This window comes from Coregonus clupeaformis, chromosome 28 (assembly GCF_020615455.1).
Source record: "Coregonus clupeaformis isolate EN_2021a chromosome 28, ASM2061545v1, whole genome shotgun sequence".
Taxonomy (NCBI): domain Eukaryota; kingdom Metazoa; phylum Chordata; class Actinopteri; order Salmoniformes; family Salmonidae; genus Coregonus; species Coregonus clupeaformis.
Window position 1 is genome coordinate 13,736,185 of NC_059219.1, and position 10,962 is coordinate 13,747,146.

Below are 10,962 nucleotides of genomic sequence, written 5' to 3' on the forward strand. Positions count from 1 at the left end.
AATGTTTCAAATATCTTTGATTTCATGAGATTCTCTTCCCTTGATCCATTTGATGTTGAGTCGGTCAACGATTTCATTGCCACAAGGACTTTCGCCTCACTGATTTCTCCTGCTCTTCTATCTAATTTGGTCTTGTCTTCTATTCTGCTATCTCCTAACATCCTTAGCTTTTGATGAACATCTGCTAACATACTTCCTGTTTTAGGAAGGTGGATCTTCAGAGACACAGGGTTGTGATCTGAAATCCCTGGGACAGTGTGAATCTCACAGCTCTGAGCACATGGGGCTTTGTCCTGTTGCATGAAGAACATATCTATCCGGGAGTGGCTGGTGTTCTGAGAGCAAGTGAAGGCTTGCTCTTTTGGGTGTAGTCTTGCCCAGATGTCCACTAGGTTCCGAAAGGAGATGAACTCTTCCAGATGAGGCCTTAAGGCTGTTTGCTGTCTATGTTCAGATGCAGAGATCCTGTCAAAGTCAGGGTCAAGGACTGTGTTGAAATCCCCTCCAATCATTAAGATGCCAGTGGCCACATCCTGAAGATACTGTGACAGCCTCTTCAGTACTTTCTTGTCTTCTTTATGATTGTACACGTTCACTAGAGTGAAGAGTTGACCATACATCTGACAGAACAGCACAATGTAGCCACCAGCGTAATCTTCATCATGGCAGATGTACTCATAGTATGGTATGTTTTTATTCACCAGTATGGCCACTCCTTTGCTACTTGGTGAGTAAACAGTAAAGTAAGAGGTCCGATGTTTTTCCATCTCTTCATAGCAGTTAGGTCCAATGTGAGTTTCTTGAAGAAAGATTATATCAGCCTTCTGTTCTTCAAGATGGTTTATGATATCAATCAATTTATTTGGGTACCGTTTTGTTGGTTTAACACCACAAGTGTTCCAGGTGATGATAGAGAATATTTCCTGTAGATTGTGCCATAGTTCTTGGTGTTGCTAAATTGAATTTGGGATTCTATAACATAAAGATATCAGATTGAGTTCATAATAAACTGCTTTAAATCAGTATTTTCTCCTTCTAACCAAAAGATTCAGTCAGATTCAGCAAGTATTTGCACCAGCACAAAATTCACACACCTGTTATTCTGAAGATAATTTTAAAAAACAAAGCTTAAAGATAAAATATCTGCTTATCTACCATTTACCATCTACATGTAATAATGGTAAAGGTCTGCACTCTGCACATACTGTTATCATCTCACCAACACATATTTAAAAATAACCTCACCTGTGTAGCGGTGATCCAGGTGTGTCTTCTCTGCCTTGCTGTATGACCTCTGATACTCAGGTAGTAAGTAAGTAGTAAGTAGCCTTGCATTAGCCTTGGCTTGTACAAGCTAGAAAGGCTCATAGGAGCAGGATCTCCTGTTTATGTAGCGTGAGGCAGCTTGATGTTCAAGTACACCCCCTGGACAGGATGCTAGTTTATCGCAGGGCCCTACCCCCAATCTATCTCCTTAATGCTGAGTGCCAAGAAGAGGCGCAGTGGGTCCCATTTTTATAGTTTTTGGTATGACTTGACCGGTGATCGAACTCCTAACCTTCCAATCTCAAGGCAGCTAAGTTGGCTACTGATACTCAGGTGAGTCTCTTTAAAGGTTGCATGTATCTAAACAAACATCCACATGCACCTCTGCGCCACACCAGCACCTATGGTTAGATAGATGCCAGTGATATGACTTATGGAATGCCACCCGTAAAAAAGTTTTACTCGTGGCTGTAATCGCTGTTAAAGGTGCTTCAACAAAGTACTGAGTAAAGGGTTGGAATACTTATGTAAATAACGCATTTCATTTTTTCTTCTTAATACATTTGCAAAAAATTATAAAAACCTGTTTTCGTTTTCTCATTAAGTATTGTGTGTAAAATATTTAATCAATTTTAGAATAAGGCTGTAATGTAACAAAAAGTGGAAAAAGTTAAGGGGTCTGAATACTTTCCAAATGCACTCTACATATAGGTAGGGATAAAGTGACTAGGCAACAGGATAGATAATAAACAGGAACAGCAGCATTATGTGATGAGTCAAAAAGAGTTTGTGCAAAAAGGATCAATGCAGATAGTCCGGGTAGCTATTGGTTACCTATTTAACAAACTATTTAGCAGTCGTATTGCTTCGGGGTAGAAGCTGTTCAGGGTCCTGTTGGTTCCAGACTTGGTGCATCTATAAGCCACGGTGCGTTTGCTTTGAGTGAACCCTGTGATGTCTGGTTTGAAAGGCTTTTCAGAAACTCCCTTATGTACCCCAATATAAGCAGGGGTCAAGGTTTTATTGATCTCAGAACTGTGGCAAACCTGAGATTATGATAGTTCCCTTATGTGTAGAATTAAAGCTAGACACAAACTTAAATCACCTCACTCAGTCACACCTCACATGAGACGGTTCAAAGAACTCTCTCTCTCTCTCTCTCTCTCTCTCTCTCTCTCTCTCTCTCTCTCTCTCTCTCTCTCTCTCTCTCTCTCTCTCTCTCTCTCTCTCTCTCTCTCTCTCTCTCTCTCTCTCTCTCTCTCCAGATGATTTCTAACAACTGAGAATCCATTCATCCTGAGTGTTCACCATCCCTCTCAGGAAGGGGAGCTGAATCGCTGTCTCATGCTGCCTCCGTCTCTTCTTACACTGAGAGAGCCAGCATGGAATTGGATTAGAGGCCATCCTCTATAGAACATGATCACACTATCTGAAGAAGGCTTACATCTGGGGATGTTAAGGCAATGGTGCATTACCAAATCAAAGTCCATCAGACGTTTTCACATCACCAGTGGTCTAAAGTCAAGCTGTGTCTGTATTCCATGTCATCTGTTGTGTAAATTAATTCAGCAATATGCATTATGGGAAATCTGTAGGCCTCCATCCCAGACAAATGGGGAAGATTGGCACCATCTAGCTCCTGTTTATTAGACGGTGAAACTTTGATAGAGAAAGTGTGATGAAATACTAGTGAGTGAGGGTGAACGGAGCAAAGGGAGGAAGTGGAAGAGAGAGAGGATGGTATTGAAGGAGAAAAAACATAGAATGATGGATTGCGGTGGAGGATGGGGGAAGAAAGAGGGTGGGAGGGATTGGGGGAGAGTGAGATGAGGAGGGTGGGATCAGGAAGGGTGGGTGCCTTGGTAGTTAATAGCAGAGCTGAGTCTGCTTCAGGTAAACAATCTGACCCTGATTACTGAACAAACAGGAGACCTGCTCGTCTGACCAATCACACACACGCACACACATTGCATTTGTAATTGACAACACACACACTCTCTCTCTCTTTTCATAGTTATTTTCATAATTTGTTGAATTTTACCAAACTTTATTTAAAAAGTTCACCAGTGATGACACTGCCCAAACCAGGACCCTAGGAATGAACCCTAGGAATGCTGAAATGGAATTCAGTGACTGGTCTGCTACACCCTCTACTGGGATCATACTGGTTAGACTGGTCCCACTGGGCTGTAACGCTTTGAACACACCAACTGCGTTGTTGCGCAAAATAGTATGCAGCATCATCTAGATATGTGTGCAACAAGTTCAACATTCACCTTCTGCTACCTTCTGATAAATCCAACGTACGCACCACACAGAACGCACTGCAACTGCCTCTGCAACGCAATGCTGCAAGGCAAACGCAGCGTTCCATTGGAAATGAATGTACTTCTGGTGTACCAAAATGCAATGACGCAGTCGGTGTGTTCAAAGCGTCACACCTGACACTCTGGGATTGGAGAATAGACCCTGCTACTCTGTGGTCTTCATCTGACCATATCTGGGATTAACTGGACCTGTGGCTGGTGGTTTAGCTCCCAGATTGGGATTCAATTGGGAGGGGCTGAGGGAGGGCGATTTCTATCTATTTCTTGTTTTGGCATGGGGACTCTCTCACCCCACTCCTTACCCCTGTCCCCCCTTCTTCAGTCTTAAAAGGCAATCAAAAGAAATCTTGGCACCCATTGGCTGATAGGCGGATGCTCCTGACCAACCAGGTGTGCAGTTATTTAGACTGTCTGCTGAGCACTTAACCAGGTGAGGCCCTCCACCAATGAGGAGAGGCTTACAGCTGGTGTTTATTTGAATAGATGTTTTTGTTTTAGCCCAGTAACGACTCTGCTTTAGGTGTTTCAGTTAAATATTTATGTTTTGTAGAGGTCCAGACATATGTTGGCATCCATTCTGATTATTTGAAACATTCTGAAAAATCTCCAAATTTTGACATGGCTAAACCTTTTTATAAAACATATGTTTTTTTAATAATCTGTTAATTAAACAAATAGCATAAATTAATTCAATGTTATTATCAATGCAATTTAAATTCATAACTTTTATTTTGATTGTGTGATATGTGTTTATCTGTTGGTTAGATATATGACATTTCTGTATTTATTACTTCAATGCAATTTCATTTTCCAATCACAAAAGTAATATCAGGAAACACTAAAGTGCATTTACAGTAGAAGTGTGATGAGGTGTGAATGACGGAGTCAGGCGCAGGAGGTAAAAACACAGAAATCCAGAGTTTATTCAGTGTACATGAATAAAGCGCAGTAAGCGTCAAAACGAAACTAGCACAAGGGAAAATCCACCTTGGCTACATACAAGGAAAGAGGAGCTCAACCGAGCTTCTCACAATGAACAATCACTCACAAAGGACAAGGGGGCAGAGGGAACACTTATACACAGACTAATGAGGGAATGAGTACCAGGTGTGTGTGATTGACAAGACAAGGCAAATGGAGTGATGATAAATGGAGCGGTAGTGGCTAGTAAGCCGGTGACGACGAACGCCGAAACCTGCCCGAGCAAGGAGGAGGGGCAGCCTCGGCTGAATTCGTGACAAGAAGTGTGTTACAAATATCACAAACAAATATACATGTTGTTTTGTTTTAAAACGTGTATGGGAGAATTAATTGAAATTATTGTTAATAATTACTTTATTACTTTACACACACATTTGGTTCTCAATATTCCTTAAATGACAGTTAAATATTTTTTTCTGGTCTATGCAAGTTAATCAGTAATGCAATGATTATTCCAGGGGTGTGAACACTTATGTCTGGAACCTTGTTGTATAAAGCTGGTGTTCCCAGAGTTAGAGTTTATTACAATCAGTTCACAGAAAAAATATGTTTTGTGTGTTTTCAAATTTTAGTGAAGTATGTAGCATCTTCTATGAAGAACGAACTGCAATCTGAGCCCTTTTTTATGAGGTGAGACAACAAAATAAAGATGATTGCAGTAAGACTTTTGAATTTTCTTAACTTCGATATTTGTGGATTTTCCTGGTTTATTTGTCTTCATTCTTGTTTCTTTGTTTTACTAAGTCCTATAATCAAGACAAATGTTGACAGTATACACACATATACAGTGGGGGAAAAAAGTATTTAGTCAGCTACCAATTGTGCAAATTCTCCCACTTAAAAAGGCCTGTAATTTTCATCATAGGTACACGTCAACTATGACAGACAAAATGAGAAAGAAAAATCCAGAAAATCACATTATAGGATTTTTAATGAATTATTTGCAAATTATGGTGGAAAATAAGTATTTGGTCAATAACAGAAGTTTCTCAATACGTTGTTATATACCCTTTGTTGGCAATGACACAGGTAAAACGTTTTCTGTAAGTCTTCACAAGGTTTTCACACACTGTTGCTGGTATTTTGGCCCATTCCTCCATGCAGATCTCCTCTAGAGCAGTGATGTCAACTCCCTCCAAAGATTTTCTATGGGGTTGAGATCTGGAGACTGGCTAGGCCACTCCAGGACCTTGAAATGCTTCTTACGAAGCCACTCCTTCGTTGCCCGGGCGGTGTGTTTGGGATCATTGTCATGCTGAAAGACCCAGCCACGTTTCATCTTCAATGCCCTTGCTGATGGAAGGAGGTTTTCACTCAAAATCTCACGATACATGGCCCCATTCATTCTTTCCTTTACACGGATCAGTCGTCCTGGTCCCTTTGCAGAAAAACAGCCCCAAAGCATGATGTTTCCACCCCCATGCTTCACAGTAGGTATGGTGTTCTTTGGAGGCAACTCAGCATTCTTTGTCCTCCAAACACGACGAGTTGAGTTTTTACCAAAAAGTTCTATTTTGGTTTCATCTGACCATATGACATTCTCCCAATCCTCTTCTGGATCATCCAAATGCACTCTAGCAAACACGTCTAGCACTGCAGGATTTGAGTCCCTGGCGGCGTAGTGTGTTACTGATGGTAGGCTTTGTTACTTTGGTCCCAGCTCTCTGCAGGTCATTTACTAGGTCCCCCCGTGTGGTTCTGGGATTTTTGCTCACCGTTCTTGTGATCATTTTGACCCCACGGTGTGAGATCTTGCGTGGAGCCCCAGATCGAGGGAGATTATCAGTGGTCTTGTATGTCTTCCATTTCCTAATAATTGCTCCCACAGTTGATTTCTTCAAACCAAGCTGCTTACCTATTGCAGATTCAGTCTTCCCAGCCTGGTGCAGGTCTACAATTTTGTTTCTGGTGTCCTTTGACAGCTCTTTGGTCTTGGCCATAGTGGAGTTTGGAGTGTGACTGTTTGAGGTTGTGGACAGGTGTCTTTTATACTGATAACAAGTTCAAACAGGTGCCATTAATACAGGTAACGAGTGGAGGACAGAGGAGCCTCTTAAAGAAGTTGTTACAGGTCTGTGAGAGACAGAAATCTTGCTTGTTTGTAGGTGACCAAATACTTATTTTCCACCATAATTTGCAAATAAATTCATTAAAAATCCTACAATGTGATTTTCTGGAAAAAAAATCTCAATTTGTCTGTCATAGTTGACGTGTACCTATGATGAAAATTACAGGCCTCTCTCATCTTTTTAAGTGGGAGAACTTGCACAATTGGTGGCTGACTAAATACTTTTTTTCCCCACTGTAAATACACACACATGCTAACACACACACATATACATATGTTGTGGAAGATAGACATATGTTGTACAATGCACAGGAGTATGTTCATAATGAGACCTCAGACTTCAGAATAAACCTTGTGGTTTCAACGGCCATTGTAACATGAGAAATCCAACAGAATATTGTGTTGATTTTATGTTTTATCTGAGATCGGCAGAAACCTGATAAGACTGAGATATTGCATACTCCTGGGGGTACTTCTCCTCCATACATAATACCTCATACAGTGAGGGAAAAAAGTATTTGATCCCCTGCTGATTTTGTACGTTTGCCCACTGACAAAGAAATGATCAGTCTATAATTTTAATGGTAGGTTTATTTGAACAGTGAGAGACAGAATAACAACAAAAAAATCCAGTAAAAAGAATGTCAAAAATGTTATAAATTGATTTGCATTTTAATGAGGGAAATAAGTATTTGACCCCCTCTCAATCAGAAAGATTTCTGGCTCCCAAGTGTCTTTTATACAGGTAACGAGCTGAGATTAGGAGCACACTCTTAAAGGGAGTGCTCCTAATCTCAGCTTGTTACCTGTATAAAAGACACCTGTCCACAGAAGCAATTAATCAATCAGATTCCAAACTCTCCACCATGGCCAAGACCAAAGAGCTCTCCAAGGATGTCAGGGACAAGATTGTAGACCTACACAAGGCTGGAATGGGCTACAAGACCATCGCCAAGCAGCTTGGTGAGAAGGTGACAACAGTTGGTGCGATTATTTCGCAAATGGAAGAAACACAAAAGAACTGTCAATCTCCTTCGGCCTGGGGCTCCATGCAAGATCTCACCTCGTGGAGTTGCAATGATCATGAGAATGGTGAGGAATCAGCCCAGAACTACACGGGAGGATATTGTCAATGATATCAAGGCAGCTGGGACCATAGTCACCAAGAAAACAATTGGTAACACACTACGCCGTGAAGGACTGAAATCCTGCAGCGCCCGCAAGGTCCCCCTGCTCAAGAAAGCAGATATACAGGGCCGTCTGAAGTTTGCCAATGAACATCTGAATGATTCAGAGGAGAACTGGGTGAAAGTGTTGTGGTCAGATGAGACCAAAATCGAGCACTTTGGCATCAACTCAACTCGCCATGTTTGGAGGAGGAGGAATGCTGCCTATGACCCCAAGAACACCATCCCAACGTCAAACATGGAGGTGGAAACATTATGCTTTGGGGGTGTTTTTCTGCTAAGGGGACAGGACAACTTCACCGCATCAAAGGGACGATGGACGGGGCCATGTACCATCAAATCTTGGGTGAGAACCTCCTTCCCTCAGCCAGGGCATTGAAAATGGGTCGTGGATGGGTATTCCAGCATGACAATGACCCAAACCACACCGCAACAAAGGAGTGGCTCAGTTGTTGTCAAGGCAACAAAGGAGTGGCTCAAGAAGAGGCACATTAAGGTCCTGAAGTGGCCTAGCCAGTCTCCAGACCTTAATCCCATAGAAAATCTGTGGAGGGAGCTGAAGGTTTGAGTTGCCAAACGTCAGCCTCGAAACCTTAATGACTTGGAGAAGATCTGCAAAGAGGAGTAGAACAAAATCCCTCCTGAGATGTGTGCAAACCTGCTGGCCAACTACAAGAAATGTCTGACCTCTGTTATTGCCAACAAGGGTATTGCCACCAAGTACTAAGTCATGTTTTGCAGAGGGGTCAAATACTTATTTCCCTCATTAAAATGCAAATCAATTTATAACATTTTTGACATGCGTCTTTCTGGATTTTTTGTTGTTGTTATTCTGTCATTAAAATTATAGACTGATCATGTCTTTGTCAGTGGGCAAACGTACAAAATCAGCAGGGGATCAAATACTTTTTTCCCTCACTGTACATCTATACAGTATATGTAACCATGAATACAGTAATATCTGCAGTTTTTAAAGACACACATCTAAATAACCTATATGTTTGAAAATACATTTACATTTACATCGGTTGTAATGTATAGGCTGTTGTGAATCCAGATATCCAATATCCCTGAATATGAAGTGTAATGCCTCTTATTTCATGGGTTATGATCTCACCTGATGACATGTTTGTCACAGATAATGCATGCTCTTTAGGACTGGTTCTGGGTTCGACCTTCACTCACTGTTCTGGGTTTGTGGCCTGGTGGCAAAGGGATAGTTTTATCTGTGGTAATACTAAGCCCAGAGTCTTTTCTGAATTTAAAGAGTACAGCTGCCATAGTTGGCAATTCCTTTTCTTCCATATGTATCAGACAACACCGTCTGAAGTAACACACACTGGTTATCTTAGTTTGATCATTAATCTTTCATTGCAAATTCTTCAGACATAGGGCAAATAGAGTTTGGGTGAGGGGACAGTCATGCCTTAACCATCTCTTGTCACATCGACGATTTGTGGGACCTAAAGTATGATCAGCAATTGGAAGCAACTTTGACCAGATGGGAAAGTCACGAGAAAGCACTTCCCTTAACCCCAGAGAGTCGATCAAAATCCATCTGTTTAAGATATCTGTTTTTTTGCATTGGAAATGTCTCAATCCACCGCATGTGCCGATGTCGCGCTTCCATATCAGCGGTAAAAGGTGGCAGAGCTACAGCAGTGCTTGTCAGACCATGAGACATTCCAAAAAACGGTCTTCTCATGAAAACATCTGTAGGGCCAGAATGGTTTGGCCTACAAAATATTATGACACCTCTATGGAAAGATGAGACACTCACGAACACGATGGTGTTCTCCAGGACTCGTCTGAAGTCAGTACTGCAGATCTGCCAACTTCTGTCTGTAGTGTCCAAACAGTATGGTACCTTTCCCCAGATCTGTGCCTTGACACAATCTTGTCTCGGCACTCTACGGACAATTTCTTCGACCTTATGGCATGGTTTTTGCTCGGACATGCACTGTTAACTGTGGGACCTTATATAGACAGGTGTGTGTCTTTCCAATTCATGTCCAATCAGTTGAATTTACCACAGGTGGACTCCAATAAAGTTGTAGAAACATCTCAAGGATGATCAATAGAAACAGGATGCACCTGATCTCAATTTCGAGTCTCATAGCAAAGGGTCTGATTATGTATGTGAATAAGGTATTTCTGTTTGATTTTCTTTATTTAAAATTTGCAAACATTTATAAAAACCTGTTTTCGCTCTGTCATTATGGGGTATTGCGTGTAGATTGATCAGATTCTTCAACAACAACAAAAAGGAAGTTAGAAGTCATTTTGCGAGCCAATGCTAACTACTGGAAGTCTATGGGAATCTGATAGCCATAGACTTCCAGTCATTGCGCTAACACTAATTAGCAATTGGCTAGCGCTAGTTTGCATTTTCCTTCAAACTGCACGCAGAGACAAAAAAACGTTATCCACGAGTTCATCTGACTCTTGTGATTTTGCCAAAATCCCAAAGTATCCCTGTAAAGCCACATTATAGTAATGTATATGTCTATGCTTCTAATACTTACAGAATAAATGCAATTAGGAGCATTTAATTGATATTTCCTATGCATTTCTCTTTATAGTGCATGCAAAATGTGTGCATGAACTTATTCCAAATAAGTTTTGTCTTTAAATATGTTAACACTTTAAAATCACAGTTATGTCAGATCATCTTCATTCTATTATAATTTCAATCCCAGACTCCTCTCTGATGTGGTAGAGGTGGTCCTCAGCTGATTGTACTCCCAGAGTGTCTATGTAGATCTTAAGACTCCTTCTTTAGTAGCTGATTCTAGTGGTGACATTTGGGATGACTCTGGAAATGTCGTCCTCCATGTATTTCAGACAAAGGCTGAATAGGGCTGGGGTGAGGGGACAGTCATGACGTAGACGTTTCGTATCTGCACACGAATGGTCAACCGTTAGAAGCAACTTCTGCAAATCCTGAGAAAGCACCTTCTTCAAAATGTTGTCCTCTTTGGGATTTTCTTGTTGTGGAAATGCCTTCATTGATTTAATTGCAATGCTTAAGAACTTCCAATTGATCCCATTAATGACCAAAGTAACAGTGCGATGCAGACTCAGGGGTTTCTTGGTCCTTTGATTTAATAAGGATTCCAAGTACATCTGCAGA